Source organism: Peromyscus californicus, unplaced genomic scaffold (genome assembly GCF_007827085.1).
Source record: "Peromyscus californicus insignis strain IS unplaced genomic scaffold, ASM782708v3 Scaffold_10__1_contigs__length_136768540, whole genome shotgun sequence".
In the NCBI taxonomy this organism is placed as follows: domain Eukaryota; kingdom Metazoa; phylum Chordata; class Mammalia; order Rodentia; family Cricetidae; genus Peromyscus; species Peromyscus californicus.
The window spans coordinates 93,835,194-93,853,191 of NW_026294391.1; the positions used below are offsets into that span (position 1 = coordinate 93,835,194).

The 17,998-nt window shown below is 40.8% G+C and overlaps 1 protein-coding gene across 3 annotated transcripts in view; it reads right to left on the reverse strand.

Moving 5' to 3' along the window:
• Trpc5 (transient receptor potential cation channel subfamily C member 5) overlaps positions 1-17,998 on the reverse strand; it is a 257,436-nt gene that overhangs the window by 57,762 nt on the left and 181,676 nt on the right. The window lies entirely within an intron of this gene.

The following is a 17,998-nucleotide window of genomic DNA, read 5'->3' on the forward strand; positions in this document are numbered from 1 at the left end:
TTGGTTTGGGGAAACACAAACTGCCAGAGAATAAACCGTGCCTGTGGCTACGGTTTGAAATGGAAATTAGTCCTCTTTTTGATTTTGCCTTTTTCCCATTTTGTTTTGAGTATCACTTGGCTGGTTTGCAGTAAATCATGTTGCTACTTTGCTATCTATTTAATACCCTTTCTAGCCTAGACAAACAACACAGGAAAATATTTGGGGGCCAACACTATAATATTGTATACTAACCCAGCTGGGATTTGACTTAAGGCAATTTACAAAGTGTCAGTGATTAATAATTAAGGAATAATCAGCAATGCAAGTCACCCTCCAGCTGCTACTTCCTGGTAAGTGGCTCAATGGGGAGCTCAGCTGTCAACCATGATTTGAAATACTGCCTACATTTGACTACTCAAGCTTCCCGGGGGACAGATTAACATAGCTGCACCATGTAGCATACTAGTTAGAAAGGACAGAAACCTGTTCCATCATTTATCCAACACCTAAGGCAAACTATCCCATCTTTACTATTACATTTACAACGACCAGAAATTCTCAACTGAATCATTCTTTTCCTTGAGCACATGGTCAGACCATTTCTCAGCATCCCTGGCCATGTGACTAAGTTCTCATTAATGGAATGGGAGTGGAAATGATGTGCAACAGTTGAAGGATTGTCCTACAGAAGTTTTTCCATGTGTTCCTCTGTGGTTTTACTGCATTTGGGGGTCTTTTGTGAGCCATGTCCCTCAATATCCATAAGGAAGAGAACTATCCTGCTAACCAGGAATACTTATATTGAAACATTACATGTATGAGAAAATGCTATTCTGTTTAAGCTACCATATGTTTCAGGTTTAAAGTATATGAAAACTATGAAACTATGAAAAATAATCTCTATGACTGAAGAGATGGCTCAGTTAAGCACTTGTTCAGAGGACTTGCTACTCTTGCGGAGGACCTGGGTTCAGGTCCAAGCATCGACATGGCAGCTCACAACCATTTGTAACACTCCAGTTCCAGGGGATCCAATGTCCTCTTCTCACCTCTATTGGCAGCACCCACACATACATACACAAAGGCAAACACTCACACACACAAACTATACCAAATGCTTTCTAATTTCCAAAATATTTTTATCCTCTGACCTCATTTCACCCAAATATGTTCATAATTTCTATTATGTACTCAGAACTCCTTTCCACAAATTCATATATGAAATCATATAGATCACTTTTATTTTTCTAGGCATCATAGACTATGCCAAAGAAGTCCAAGAAGATAGAGGAAAGCTGAAGGGTGAAGCTAGAGCTTCAGATGCAATGGAAAAAACCCACTGAGGGTTTTTAGTCTAGTGAGGAGCACAGACGCATGAAAAGAGTGGGATGCCTTTTTACAGTTTATTAGTCTTCTCCTTAGAAATGTGCCTCATCATAGCAGATTAAATCACCCCAGACTCCTTCGTCATCTTGCTTTTTGCTAGCTCTGATGTTAGCCTTTACAAGCACCCCACCCACAACCTTTTTCAATATGATCTTGTGTGCCTTTCAGTTTTTTTCTTCTTAAATAGACCATGTCTTACAAGTCTGCATTTGGGCACAGTCTACTTGCACAATTAAAGGAATCAATCATGCCAAAGCCAGTTGTCTTGCCATCACCATAATGGGTTCTGAATCCAAATGCAACAATGGCATCTGGTATGGCCTTATGTATTTTGTCTAACTGTAGTCAAATTTCTGTCTTCAGTGCTGTTGCTTTCTCAGAGTGAAGGGCATAGATGACCATTTGTTTCTTCTGAGGTAGATGGTTGGTCATGGATTTCCTGGTCTTGAAAATTATGGTGTCATTCATGATGGTGGCTATCCTCAAGCAGCCAAGGACTTTCTGATGGATAACAATATAAATGTGCAAGGAAAGACCCTGCCCCTAAGACAATTTTACAACTGTGCAGTACAGGAACTGGAAAAGGTGTGAACAAGGCATTAAAGGGAACACAAATGAGCTTACTGGGTGGCGAAATACCTGAGTGGAGTATTAAAGGATGTGTAGATGATGGCTAGATGCAGGAGAAGAGAGGGGATGGAAGTAAACAACACAAGCAAAGAGGATGACATAACTAAAGGTGAGGTGAAGAAGAACATGGTTCATCTTGGGAGCAGTCTTGGTGTGGCTGCAGCTTGTACTATGAGGCTGTAAATGACAAGACATGAGACTAGAGGTAGGAAGGGGTTAAAAGCATATCAAATCATCTAACTTGCAACACCATAAAATAATCCAGACTAGTATTAAAGGGCAATGGAGAAACATAGCAGTATAAGTATGTGTATGTACACACAGGCACGCATGTTTCTATAACAGTTTGTAGAACAGAATACTGGTATTGTATTCATTTTGCAGATGATGTCAATGACACCAAGGTACATTTGTTGGTAGAGGGTAGAACCAGAACTGATACCCTAGTCTGGCTGACTTTATGGGCTAAACTCACAAACACTGTGTTCTCTGACAATCCTTGGGTCTGAAAAACAGAAAACTGGATTTCTTCCCATCTTGCTTGTAGACCTTGCCACACTGATTGAAATGCCCATATCACTTACTGCTGTGGGAGAAGCATTAAAATTTTACTCACATATTTAGGAAGTGGAGTATATGAAGCTATGTAAATACTGTTAACAGTTTCCAGTTAGCATATTGTATTAGCCAGTTAAGGGACCAGCCTGTCAGTAAAGCCCAGAGATGAGTGTAAAGTACAGATAACAGTAGTTTAATATGATAGTATTTATGATAGTGTCCTATAAACTATATTGGTTCAACTCCTGGCTCTGCTATTTATTAGTTGTATAATTTTGAACTTTACTATATTTTTAAGTTAATCAGTATGGAATATCTTTCCATTTATTTGGTTGTTATTTTCTTCCAATAATGTCTTATAGTTTTGAGTTTACAGGGCTTACACTTAATTCTTTAATTCTATTGGTTACTACTTTATTAATTTTGATGCTATTTTCTTTCAAATATAATTTTGGATTTTTTTAGTGATACTGCATAAAAACTATCAAGAGATAAAATTTTAACAAATTTAGTTAAAGCACCGATGAGGTTTTAGTCATGATTCATAAATTGGGACAATCTGTATTGTACAAAATAAAATGAAAGGCTCCCAGTAGACAATAACAGAACAATGAGTTACATAAAGGAGGGAGAAGAAAACAAAACAAGAAGAGAAAACAGCTAATTGTTAACATCAAGTTACTTCTAGTTACCTTTTGTGGGAAGTATCAAAGTAGTGAGAACTTCCAAAATGCTCATCTACTTTGAGTACTATCCAGATCCTTAAAGTGTTGATTTGATTATGTGACAGTCAGTGTAAGTGGCTGTTTTGTTTTGGTCTGGTCTGTTGAAGGCTAGTTTCCGAGCTTAGTTCAAAACAATGTCTCCCCCACAGTTATTGTTTACTGATTTTGCATGTTTCAGTCATTCCCATCTCATTTATTAGAACTAATAGTTTTTGTTTATTCCTTAGGATTTTTTTCTATACAAGATTATGTCATCCATGAGTAGAGTTTTAATTCTTCCTTTCTGAACTGGATGCTGGTTTGTTCTTACCTAACTGAACTCATGATTATCTCTAGTAAAGTGATGAACTGAAGTATTGAGAGTGAACCTATTCGTCTTTTTTACATCTTAGGGCAAAAAGCCTTTTATATTTTTCCATAGTTAGCTTTTATCTGGTTCTCTTCTAGTTACACTTCTCACATGTTTTGATCATGGAAGATTGTCGGATTTTATGAAGTGCTTTTTCTGTGTCAATCAAATGATCTTATGGGTTTTACTCTTCCCTCCACAATTACATTACATCGATTGATTTTATGTTGAATTACTTTCACATTCCTGGGATACATTCCATTTGGTTAGATGTGTGATCCTTTTTATACATTGTTGGGATCAGATTGCTTTTGTTGTTTATTCTATTATTTTCTCCAACTATTATGGTCTGCCTCAGGCAACTTAGATATTAAACAACTGTTGCTTATGCTTTCCAAAATGCCCTTGGAAAAGGGCTGTTGGTGTAGGAAGACAAGGGCTGTGACTGACACTTTTCTTTTTAGAGAGTTGCCTGACAGTCATATACTGACAGTTCTCTGAGGATAGGTTTATTTAGAGTGATCTACAATCATTCTGCTCACTCCGGTGGATGCCAGGTGCTGACTTTTCACAGATACTGTAGCAACAGGGATTTTGGCCTTCAGTGTTGCTGTGGGCTGGGTAAGCAAGATAGGAATAGGATAAAGTTAAAATGCTGCAAAACTTGCTAGTCTTCCTGATATTCAGCTGGTTTACTTGGATAAATTCTTCTCTGATTGTTGGACACTTTTGGTTCATCTCTAGAGTTTTGAAAAAAAAAGTTGATTTTAAGGAAATTCTCAAGGTCTTGGTGCTATTTTGTAAGAGCAGATTTTCAGAAGTCCAGACTCTGTCATTTTGAAAGTGTTTTAGAACTTTTTAACTTGTCATGTGTGAGAATGGGGAAGTGGCACAATTCTTTCCCAAGTCTTCTGCTTGGGTACATCAAAAGAAATAAACCCCAATAATTCTAAGCAGAATGAAGTTTAAGGAACACAGGAGCTTCTGGATAGCTTGTTGGATTTAGAACATATTTTATTCTTCATTAGATTCCCAATATTTCATAAAATGCCTGACATAAGGATGATGCTAAATACGTATTTTAAAATATTCTCTTTTTTTTCTTTGACAATTTCATACACATACACAATGTATTTTGTTTTTATGTGTTCCCTACTTCCCCCCACACACAAATTCTCCTCCCACTTCATGTTCTTTTGTTTTTTTCTCTTTCTTTTAAATTACTGAGCCCAATTAGTGCTGCATGAATGTCCATGGGTTTGAGGTCACCCACATTACCATGTGGAGCATGGGTAACTCACCAGGAGCCAAAGTACTGACGAAAACTGACTCTCCCTTCCCCCAGTTGCCAACAGTTCCTCAGCTAGGGGTGGGGTCATATGAATCCCTCCTCAGTTTATGCTGGAATGTTCACTGGTTTGATTTTGTGCATGTCTTACAAGGCAACCACAGCTGCTGTGATCTTAAGAATACACTTTTTAGAAAAAATAAATGATTGAGTAAATATCTGTGTTGCCAGACCCATCATAGAACCCTCTTTCCAAAGTCGTCATTCCTTAGAATATGAAGGAAGCCATGCTAGGTAGCTAAGATAATTCTCCTAGGAATCACAACTAGGAACAACTCTTAGCATTGGGGTATTACCAAATGCCAGCTCTTATAAAGTGCAAGATACTGAGATTTGTCACACACATCAACTCACAGTAACAGCAGATATTGGTATCACACTCATTTTACAGATGATGCCAATGGTGCTAAGGTACATTTGTTGATAGGTGGTAGAGCCAGAACAGATAGATACCCTAGTCTGGCTGACTCCCTGAGCTAAGCTCACAAACACTGTGTTCTCTGACAATCAATGGGTAGTATGGTCTGAGAAAGACAGAAAGATGAGTTTCTTCACATCTTGCTTGGAAATTTTGTCACACTGATTGAAATGCCCATATCACTTACTGCTGTGAGAGAAGCATCAACGTTTTACTGACATATATAGATAGTATAGATAGTGATCATATATGAGGAATTTAAACAGTGTCAAACATTTCCAGTTAGCATATTATATTAGTCAGTTAAGGGACCCGCCTGCCAGTAAAGCCCAGAAGTGATCAGGCCCCTGAGTATCTTGTAGGAAAGGTGAAAACAGAGGGGCCTACCTAAGGACATAGAAAAGGTACCAAAGAGCTGAGTCACCTCACTTAGCTTGGTGCCAGATTTGCATGCCATCCATCTTTCCAAACGGTGCAAATTTTTTCAGCACAAATATTTTTGGCCTTCACTGCCATTGTCCTCCTGCCCCTTTGGAATGCCTTGTTCCCCAACAAGTTTAGGCAATGGTTGCAATTTATTATACATGTGTCTGATATACTACCACAGAACTCTTAGAAAGTCTTGGCTTTCCCCCTTTGACATTAAGCTCCTCTTGTTCGATTACATTTCTGAGACAGGGTCTCAATATGGAGCTCAAGCCAGCTGGAACTCACCATGGTGACTTTCCTGCCTCTGCTTCTCCCATGCTGGGATTACAGTTGTGAACCATCATGCCTGGCTTAAGTTTGCTTGCTTGCTTCCTTCTTTTTAAAATTTAATTTTACTAGCATACATGTGCAGTCAGTGTCTCCTTACACCTTTACATGGGTTCTGGAGAGCAAACCCAGATGGTCAGGCTTACATGACCAGGGAGCGCTTTGCCAGCTGAGCCATCTCAGCAGCCCTTAGGCTCTGCTTAAGCCAGTGCTTCTCAACCTTCCTGGTGCTTTGACCCTTGAATACAGTTCCTCCTGTTGTGTGACCCCAACCCTACCATGGTTTTCATTGCTACTTCATAATTGTGATTTTGCTACTGTTATGAATTGTAATGTAAATATCTGGGTTTGCCAATCATTTTAGACGACTCCTGAGGAAGGGTCCTTTAACCCACAAAGGGATCACTATCACCAGGTTGAGAACTGCTGCTCTAAGTGGAGTGATGTGATTACTTTTTGCCTTTTGCAGGGGTACTCCTTGGCAGGAAGGATGCAAAATTGGATTGGCAAGAGTTTATCCCTTGCTCAGACAACTGGAAAGTTTCCTGGCTTTCTTTTTAGCAGAATTCCAACTTCGTTTATGAAGGGAGAACCATCTCCCTAGCCCCTTACCAAGCCTCTCGTCTTTGACTTTTGTTTCTCCAGCTGTCTAAATAGTCAGTTGGCTTTAATCGCTCATTTACCTGCTGACCCCATGACACAACAGAATTTGACTTGCTTATTGCAAGAGGTGCATATGGGACTCTCAACAAGTAAATAAACCCGCTCCAGCCCACTGCTGACTAGTGCTTGTGGGAGAAGCATGACCTGGGAGACTTGGGGTGATTTCCAGCCTGCAAGAGCCTAATTACTAGGAGACTATTAACAGGGCAAACACCTGTGTGTTAAGATGCTTGCAGAAGCCACACAGAGGGTAGACAGTCTAGATCCCCAGATGGCTGGCTCTTATAGATCATTAAGGCCTCTCTCCTCTCCAAATTCAAGGATTATTTTGCCAAGTAAAGGTTAGAGAAAAGCTCTTGCATATTTTATCTCCTATTACCATTTTATAAGAGAAAGGGCTAAAATGAAAGACACTTGTTCAATGTGGATCCATATAATGGCTTTGGGAAAATCTCACAGATTTGTCATGGGAACTTAGGACATTCATTAGAAAGGGGAAGATTTATGTAGTATGAATAGGAAACAGTATAGGATATTCCGAAGCAGGAAAAATCAGCAGGCACCAAAGTCCCAAGGAAGGGCTGGAGAAAATCATGAAATTAGAGTATGGCACTTCCTTCTGGAAGCCTTCCTTGATTTCTCCAGCCACATTCCTCCTTAAGCCCAGATCACTTCGCTTCTTCCTGCTGGTCCCCATGCTGTACTTGTTCTGTGACTTGGTCTTTCTATTTGACTGGTAAGCTGCTGAGGGAAGGAGCACTGTCGCATGTGCCATTTCAATCTCAGCATGCTTTGTGGCACTTACGGCACTTGACAATGTGAGGCAGTTTCCCCCCTCTTCTCCCTGTTAAAATTCCGACTCAAATGATCAGAAGGCTTTTCCCCTTGGCCACTCAAGCACATAACTCATAAAGCACATGCCCCTGCCAAGTCCTCCAAAATGCAGACACCATTTCTCTTTTCATCTCAATTCTGTAGTCCCTCAAGGCATTTCTCTATCAGTAGTCATAATAGTCGGAGACAAAACATGCACAGCATTTCCTGTGCTTTGGGTACTTTTAAAAACTCTTTATATGGGCAGATGGTCCCTGATTCATGATGCTTGGACTTCTCATGCTGCAAAAGCAATATGCACTCAGTATAAATTGTACTTCAAATTTAAAACTTTGTTGCTGTGCATTTGAGGCCAGTCTCAGTTAGATTAGCGAAGCAGTTCTCAACCTGTGGGTCGTGACCCCTTTGGGAAGTCAAACAACCCTTTCACAGGGGTCCCATATCAGATATCCTGCATATCAGATGTTTATATCATGATTCATAACAGTAGCAAAATTACAGTGATGAAGTAGCAATGAAAATAATTTTATGGTTGGGGGTCACCACATGATGAACTGTATTAAAGGGTTGCAACATTAGGAAGGTTGAGGACCACTGTGTTAGTGACTTCCATGCCAGTTAGGACCAATGAGTGAGACATTTCCTCACAGAACCAAAATAAATAAAAGAATGAATAAAATGAACTTCAAATCTGAACTTTTTCTTGGGCTAGGCATATGCTATCTGATTCCCTTTGGTGCTAATGGGCAGTGACAGTACCATGAAGGGAAACAATGATTCTCTACAGTGGATGAGGTTGCTAAACTAGGGTGTACAGAAGTTCCAAATACAAGATATTTGCAGTGTACAGCAGACTCACGAGCATGTAAGCCCATTGGAAGTGGAGGCAAAGCTACTATTATACACCTAGGAAGTTGGTACTATTATAACAGCCAGTTACAGATAAGGTAACTGAGGCCCAGAGAGGTGAAATAATAATAATAATAATAATAATAATAGCCATAACTAACATGTCAATGCCTACTGTGCACCACAATGTAGCAAGTGCTGGTTGAAGAAGAAAAGGTTAGGGACAGACTTCTCTGGGTATTCAGTTTCCACCATCTGAAGAGGCAATGGAAAGTGAGGGGAATTTCCTTGTAGAGCAGAGGACCTGGCCTCAGTGGGCTTTTGAGAGGTGAGCCAGGTTGTGAGACAGAACAAGTCAGCAGGCATGGAGCTTACACGGGCTCTGTCAGGAATAGACAGTAACTCCTCAGTCCATCCTGTGGCCTGCCTGCCACAGAGCCTGTAAGAAAGCAAAGAAGAAAGACAAAAGGAAGGAAGGAAGGAAGGAAGGAAGGAAGGAAGGAAGGAAGGAAGGAAGGAAGGAAGGAAAGAAGGAAGGAAAGAAGGAAGGAAGGAAGGAAGGACCAAACCTCTATCTGGATAAAAAATGTTAGTCTCACATTGAACCATCTCACTGGCTGTTTTCAAATGACTTTAAATCATTGGTGATGTACATAAAATGCAATAGAAGAGACTGGAAGGAAGGTTTCTTTGACATGTGTTGAACAGCCAGAAGTTTGTGTAGTGCAGTTGGTATTCCTTGATTCATCTATAAACTGTTTTCTCTTGTTATTCCCTAAACAATTTGGCCTAACAACTATTAAGTAGCACTTACATTGTATTCAGTATGTTTAGCAAACTGAGGATGACTTAAAGTATATATGATATCATGCAAATACTGGAGAACTTTTTGTAGGAGACTTGAACACCCGAGGGGTTGGGTCTCCGAGGAGGATCAGTTGCTAAACAGAGCTCCCTGTTCTCTGCAGTTACTGCGATGAATTGTCTTTGACTGCTTATAAAACAAATGAACCAAGCTGGAAACTTTATAGCAGATACAAATATTTCTTTCTTTACTTTGAAAATAGTAAGATTTGAGAGGGGAGAATTAGTGATCCTCTTCTCCAGGGGGGAAGATGAAGGTCAGCTAGGCGGTGATGGTGCACACCTTTAATCTCAGCACTCAGGAGGCAGAAGCAGACAGATCTCTGAGATTGAGACCAGCCTGGTCTACAGAGCAAGTTCCAGGACAGCCAGAGCTACACATAGAAACCCTGTCTTTTAAAACAAAAACAAACAAACAAACAAACAACAAGAAGAGTAACCTCTTTTTCATCAGTAATTGGCTACATACTAAAATGGGCCAGACTTCCACTGTATCAGAGATCAGCTCTGCAAAAGACAGTTTGTGAACAATGGGGGTGTTTGAAAACCGGCCCAGTGGAAATGATCCAAGATGCAATGACTTTTGTTTGCTTTGTGGCTCCCAACCAAGCTGTGCTCAGGAAGGCAATCAATGACAATGCAAATTGAGAAATACATTCTAGGGCAGTGATTCTCAACCTTCCTAATCCTGTGACCCTATAATACAGTTCTTCATGTTGTGGTGACCCCCAACCATAAAATTCTTTTGTTACTACATCATAACTGTATTTTTGCTACTGTTACGAATCATAACATAAATATCTGTGTTTTCCAATGGTTTTAGGCTACCCTGGGACAGGGTCTTTTTTTAGCTCAGGGGTCATAACCCCCGGGTAGAGAACCACAACTCTAGAACTTTCTTTAACCACAGCAGTGAGCTTACTTAGCTGTATCTTCATTAAACATGGCCCTTCTATCTCCACCAAGGCAGCAGGCATCTGATACCAACAAATACATTTAGTAGGGAGTTTTGGCCCAGCATATGATTGGAAGTCGTCCTTACATTGTACATGTGGTCTCCTTTTAAGGGCATTTTAAAATATTTATTCAGCTACATCCCACATTCTTGGTACATTTTATGCAAAATGGAGATGCCTTCTTATCTCAGCAATGCTGAGATATTTTGTACAAAGCTGGCTGTGTTGTTGCCATTAGCCTGCAGAGTTGATCCTGGATCTGGGCTGCTAGTTTAAAGGGAAAAACAGATGCAGGCTCATAAGAGACATCAATAGGAAAATACACTTCCCATATCAACCTAGAACTGAACCCCACTAATGGAAGAAAGTGGGGTTAGAAGCTGAAAACTATATCCAAACATATTTTTAAGTATATTTTTTGTTTGAAAATAATTACACACAGTGGTCAGTATTAGCTCAATGGCATTCTCTTACAGATACTCTAATTCTCTTGTGTTGGGTATGATAGATGGACTTCGAAAGGAATTGTAACAGCTGGATTACATCCTATACATGGTTTCTGCTAGATATGAGATGGCAAGCAGGGGGTGGTGGGAGTAAATTCCTTCTCTGAAAGGGCCTTCTGAAATGAAAGGGGAGCCTGTATTGGAAAGTTTCTCAGCAGGGAGGGAGTGGGTGACAGTATATGAAAACCAGGGAAGAGGAGAGCCTCACAGTTGAGTAAAGCCATGCAAGAATTCATATAGGGCACATGGTCAGGGTCAGGGTCACCTGGGAATTGCAACCCTACTGGCTTAAGTCGGGAAGCTGGAAGGAGAAATCCTTTGAAGAATAAACATACCAAAGCAGAGAACTGTAAACCAGCGGTCAAGCTAATACCACAGACCCAGCAGGGAGCTGGGAATTGATGAGAACCAAAGTCATAACCGATCCTGGTGGCATGTCTTAGACAGCTGGCTGTTCTTTGAGGACTGCAGCACCAAGCCCAATGCTGGGAGGATACAAGGGCGTCGAGTGCTGAGAAGCCCCATTTCAGTCCCGTTTCTGCCTCTCCCCCAGGACCAGATGCGTTTTAGAACTCTAAAGACTGTTAACTTTTAGAACAATAACATGTTGTTTGTACCATAGGTCAGCTAATTTCCAGTGGTAAGACAGCACTCATCATTACATTTGCCAAGCTTAACATATGCAAATCAGGATGCCCAGTTAAATACAAATTTCAGATGACTGAAAAATAATGATCTTTAATAAATGTATTGATAGTCCTCAATTTATAACTCTCCAAGCCAGGTGTGATGATCTACTCTATAATTCCAGCACCCAGGAGATTGAGGCAGGAAGATTGCCAGGAGTTCAAGGCCAGCCTGGGCTACTTATGAGTTCGAGGTTAGCCTGGCCTACCGACTGAGGCCTTGTATCAACACAAACTCTACAAAACTTCATGTCTAATTTATGAATTTTTACCTATAGGATAGTGTGAAGGCTGTACACATTCAATGGGAAGCATATTTTGAATTTGAAAATTCTGTCTTTCTGGGGCATTCCCTATGTGGTCTGAAACTTTTATGATGCTGAAGAGTAGTGGAACCACAGCTGCCAAGTGATGTTGCTAAGCTGGGATGGGCTACAGGTTAGCTGTAGTAAGTAAATGTAGCTTTGACTTACACTTTGAACTGGCCATGGATTTATCAGGACAACCTATCCTAAGTGGAGGGGCATCTATAGTGAACTTTTAGTCTGACTTGACCTCTGATTTGTAGTAGAACTCAAAAACAAGTCTTTGGGTTTGAGTCTTTTTCTGTGTAACAGTGTTGCCTTCCTCAGAGGACTGTTAGGACAGTCATATAGATTATGGGTGGGAAGCACTTTACAATGTTCTCAGCGTTGGACAGATGGATGCATCTTTGCTCACGTGACAGAATAATACAAGATGCTGGCCTAAAGCATGCTTCTAGTGATACTGTTGCAAAGTTACGGCCATAGTCTTTACTTTACAATCAGATGGAAAGACCTGGGGTTCAAATGATAGCCTCTTTGCAGAATGACCTGGGGCAATTTACTTACTGTTTCTGGCCTTCAGTTTCCCTATCTGCAAAATGAGGATTATAAAGCCACCCATATTAAGAGAGTTAATTCAATTGCCAGGCAGGTAAGAAACAAGTATTTTTTTTTTAAATCATGGATTATTATGAGGATTAAACGAGCCTTTCACTCAATACAGGGTAGTTATTTTCATCATTATGGTTACTGTGAAATAGATGGAGAATTTTTGCTTCCTATATATACATATATACATATATAGTATTGAGGTGATGAGATGTATGATTTAACCAAGTCATGCTTAGACATAATTTGTATGCGCCATGTTTGCTTCCATTATCAGTCCCTCTGTACATTCTGTGGATGTGTCCTCTTATGCTAATTATCGGCTTTGAATTCTGGAAAGGAGTTTTGTGGGGATGGCAAAAGAGAGAAGAGATGGCGAGGTACAAGAGTGCTATTGTACTGGAAAAGTACATCCAATTGGAGTCAGCACACTCCTTATTGTAGTCAGATCCTATGAAAACCCTCTAATAATTGAATTCTGGAATGGAAAGCTGGATTGTTATGCAAGACGCATCATAGAGGATGGCGGCTAACTTGGTAGCTAACAGAGGGAAATTTTTTTGTTGTGAGAGACTGGGAAATCAGGCCGGCAGAAAGGATGGCTTGACAAGCTGGGGTATCTCAGGGCTGATTTAAAGCTGGGATGAAGGACTGCGTGAGTAGGTTTTCCACTCAAAGTAAAAACTAGAGGGCATCTGTCTCTTGGAACCCTTCTTTCTCTTAGGAGTTTTCCTTCCCCTCATTTTTCTTTAACAAATCTAAGTATTCCCTGCTTAAGCAAACCAACAACTTGCAGGGTGGACGGGGTCATCCGTTCAGACTCCTATGGCAGCAGTGGACTGTGGCTCCTGTGTGTTTAGTGCAACCCGGAAACAGCAGGACCTTTGCTCTTTTGTCCTCCCAGCCATCCCACTCACTTCTCCACCGTTTCAGTCACAGTCTCCTTCTCTGCTACAGATAGGAGGGATTTTTTTTTAATTTAAGAAATTTTTTATTCATTTCACATACCAACCACAGATCCCCCTCTCATCCCTCCTCTTACTCCCCCTTAGCCTTACCACCTCCAATCCACCCTCCATGCCCTCCTCTGAAAAGGTAAGGCCTCCCGTGGGGAGTCAGCAAAGCCTGGTACATTCAGTTGAGGCAGGTCCAAGCCCCTTCCCCTTACATCAAGGCTGAGCAAGGTGTCCCACCATAGGTAATGGGCTCCAGAAAGCCAGGTTATGCGCCAGGGAGAGATTCTGTTCACACTGCCAGGGGTTCCACAAACAGATCAAGCTACACAACTGTCTCCTGTATGCAGGCTCCACAGCTGTCGGTCTAAAGTTTGTGAGTTCCTGCGAGCTTGGTTCAGTTGTCACTGTAGATTCAGCTAGGAGAGATTTTTAATGCTTGGAAGGCTTCTGAGAAGCCACTTTCCAGTTTGGAGATGTGGCTGAGGAGTAGTAGTATGCACAAGGCCTTGATTCCAGTCCTCAGCACTGGAAAAAAATAACCTTCCAGTCTGCTTTCTGTCTATGCTATACCAAAAACAGTTCACTTAAGCAAGCAACCTTTATTAAGAACCTACATCACCGAAAACCTATAGTATCCTAATTGCGACACAGTCATCATGACTCATGCGGCCAGAATCTAATTCCTGAAGCAGAGTCCTAACATTGTAACAATCAGACTCCTGCCTCCCAGGATGGGATTCCAGGGGAGGGACAGCACTACAAGGAAGCCAGGAAACTTTCTAACGATTGAAGCAGAAAGGTAAACTCAGCAGAGCCCATTGTCTCTGCAGCTGAAAAGAGAATCCAGTTTTCTGAAATTCCATGGGAGTGATCATTTCTGCTGAGTATGGGGACCATGAGGTCCTTGGTGGCTTGACTTTTTTTTTAAACAGAAAAGAAAGTATCCTAGTCTATGCCTTTTTTCTTCCTTTTAGGGACCTACCTTGTGGTGGGCTTCCTCCTTCCTCCTTCCCTTTTCCCCTTCAGGGCTGATGAATTCTTGAATGCTAGGCTAATGCTCTACCAATCACTTAATTCTCCAGCCTCAGTAGTGGACTTTAAGTAGTAGTGAATTACTGAGAACTTTACCGTGGGCCAGGCGCTTTACAATTATTCACTCCTTTCATTCCTAATTCTCCCAATGATGACTCCAAGAGGACCCATTATTTTAGTTGTTCTAATGAAGAAATTGTGACAGAAACATGTGGCTTGTCTAAGTGCTGAGAACTGAGTCTTTAAACCAAAATTGGCCTCATCACATCATTAATACTCTAACTTAGGGTCATCTGAATATAAGAAGAGCCTGTGGACCAAATCCAGCCTGTTATGATTACTTCTTTTTAAAAGTAAAGTTTGCAGAAGTAAAGCCATGCTCATTTCATTACATTATACCTAAGGTTTCTTTTGTATTATGGTGGCAGAGGTGAGGATCACAAGAGAAAATGTGGCCTACAACATCAAAAATATACTTGTTTTCTGGTCGTGTGATAACCACTATACTACACAGTCTCTAGTGTGTAGGCTCTGAGTGAGACAGACCTGAAGTTAAATTCGGGTTTTGCCCCTTCTTAACAGTATGTGCTTGACATATTCTTTTACATTTTCATGTCTCAGTTTCCTTATTTGTATAATTGTCTCTGAGTTGCTGTATGAGAGTCTACATATGAAAGTTCCTAAGATCCTGCCTGGTTGCCTGGCACATAGTAAATTCTTTCAAATTGACAGTTAAAGTATTTTCAGTAGCAATGAGGACAGATAGAATATAGTTCTGTCCCTGGCACATAATGAATGTTCACTTGAATACCAGTTATCTGTATTTGTCTTTTTCTTGTTAGTGTTTGCTTTTCTAGGGCTGTGGGTTGCTGAGGAAAAGACTGAAGTTTTTTTACAGTTAGAAGTAGAAGTGGAAGAGCAGGGAAGGTAATGGGAGTTTGGTCTGGGTAGGAAATTAGCAGCAGGAATCCTACTGTGGACCAAGCTTTTGAATGCTTTGAGCCTGAGATATATAGGATGGAGGTGTGGTATATATGGGAGGACAGACTCTTCAGCTCAAAGTTCATCATTTTCTTTATTCTTCAGTCCTTGTGTGGCACATGAATGGACTCTGACTCCATCTTGAAAGATGTGAACATTTCAGAAACATTCCAGTGTATGCTGATGTCTCTGCATTCTCTAAGTTCCTGTAGCAACTGCAGAGAACAAATGAGTGGGTTATTTTTGTTCCTAGTTGTGCTTGGTTGGTTTCCCTAATGAGACTCCAGATTTCTTTAGGCTGAGATGCCCTCTATCCCCTCCTGTTTAGAAGAGCTTTACTGGTATTAAATAATATTAAAGAGGGCTAGGAGGGTAACTGAGTGGTGGAGCATGTGTGTGCAAGAAGGCTGTGGGGCTTGATGTCCCGCACCCAAACAAACATTGAAGGGGTGCATGGTTATTTGTGATATGTATTTAGGTGGGTTTCTGTCTGTCAGGGGGGTTACCTAAAATAAAGAGATAATACGTTTGAGAAGTAAGGTCTTTCTGAAATAAAGAGAGTAATTTGATTAAATGACAGAAAAAGCGAGGAAAAGAAAAAAAATACCAAGAGGGAAAAAATGGCAGGACACCGGATAGGGGAGCCTTCTGTGGGGAGGGGGTGTACCTCTTAATTGTTTAGATGGAATGAGCATGATGAAAATCCCCACTGTTATGGAGGCAAATCTTTGGGTGACAGCTATGCTGCTAACAATCCTTTTCTCCTGTCTCTGTGGAAGTCGGCCTTCTAATTTCAAGATGAGTTACTTCACAAACAACTCAATTATTGTCAGTGTCTGAGAAGAGATGGTTTGCTTTTTATTTTATTATATTTGGAGCTCTCCTATATCCAAATGGGGTACGTACTTCCTGTGAGAGAGAACAATGACCCTCAAGTAAACTCTTGGCTTTCCTGACGCTCTGGTATGGAAAGCCTATGGTCTTGCAACAGGAATTCTTGGCAAGTAAGGCTACAAGAGAGTTAAGACCAAGCAACCAAAGGGAGTGAGTGAATTTTCTCTGAAGTTAGCTTTGCTCTGCAGGATGTAACATTGAGTTGAATTTGTTTCAGATGAATATCAGAGGTGTATAAATAACTGCTCTGTACCACCTGGAGTTCCTTGGCATTTGCCTCTTGCCTTGACTGAGGTTGTCCTCTATGACTCTGAAGATGAAATAAGAAGACAGGCAGCTGTACCTGACAAACTTAAAATTCCTGGCTTCTTCGAGGTATTGTATCCCCCCTCCCATTTTGCTTACAGCCCAGATAATTTATTTGGTACATTAAGTCAGTTGTAATGATATTTCTTAATTAGCATGCCATGTAGTCATTGTGCTCAAAGCCTTTAGAAACTTACTTTAATACTGTTCTTGGGGTTCCATCTACATGACCCCCATATTAATGAAATGGTGATCAGCAATGCAGCAGGATCAGATTAGTGTATCAGAAGGCTCACTCTTTAGAGCCTGGAAAATAGGTTGGCCAAACAAGTGAGAGTGAGGTGATGAAGCACCTGGAGGCAGGAGGACTGAGTTCCTTTCAACTGTCCAGGTGACAACCGGGGCTCAAAAGAAGGGATGGGAATGCAATATTGGGAAGTAGAAGATGAAGAGTGGAAGTTTATTCAGAAAGATGATACCTCTGTTAATAAATGATACAGGGGAATCTGGAGATTTGGGAGGCTGAGTTTCAGACTGATATGGATGAGTTCATTTTAGTTATGATGACCTACTGTCCTGAGTAAACTGATATTTAGAGTGCATTCCCAGAACATTGGAATTTCAGCTCTAAAACTTGGAATAACCTGGGAAAAACAGGATGAGCTGGTCATGTAAGCTGAGTACATGTTGAATTTGAGATGTCTCCAGACAGTGCCCATCAGGTGGTCGGGCATATAGATGTGGTGTGTAGGTAGAGGGGACAACAGAGTCGGAGAGGCAGTTTGAGAGTTGCTTGCATAGAGATGGTAGTTGAGACCCCAGAGCTGGGTACCATAATTATGGGAAAATGTGTAATATGACATTGTAACTACCTCAGATCCTTTGTGAAATGAAAAATGGTGCAAAGGAATGAATAAAGTAAGAGGAAAACATAAATGGAAAAACAAGCAGTAGGATGGAGTTTGAGGAATGCCTACCTAGACAGAGGACAAACGGGTAATAGAAAAATGAGAACAGGAGAGGGGCAGTTGAGGGAGGAAAGAAAACAGCAGGAGAGGAACAGAGGCTTGGGGGAGGGGAGTGGGGCAAGCCAACCAACAAAACAATGCATGAAAACTGCATAATGGAATCTATCACTTTGTATATTGACTTATAAAAACTAATTAAAAAAATAAATCTTGTACTGCAGCAGAAGAAATCGAAACAGTTAGGTGCCTGAAAATATAGCTTGGGCTGGAGTGCTATCCTAAGTTTTGGGGCTTTGGGTTTAATCCCCAGCACCATAAACAACAAAGAGAACAATGTATTAGAATATGACGATGTGTCATATTAGTAAGTTTGGGGGTTGATACTGAGGATTGGTGACAGGTTGTTGTGATTAAGAAAATAATATTCTATAGCTTGG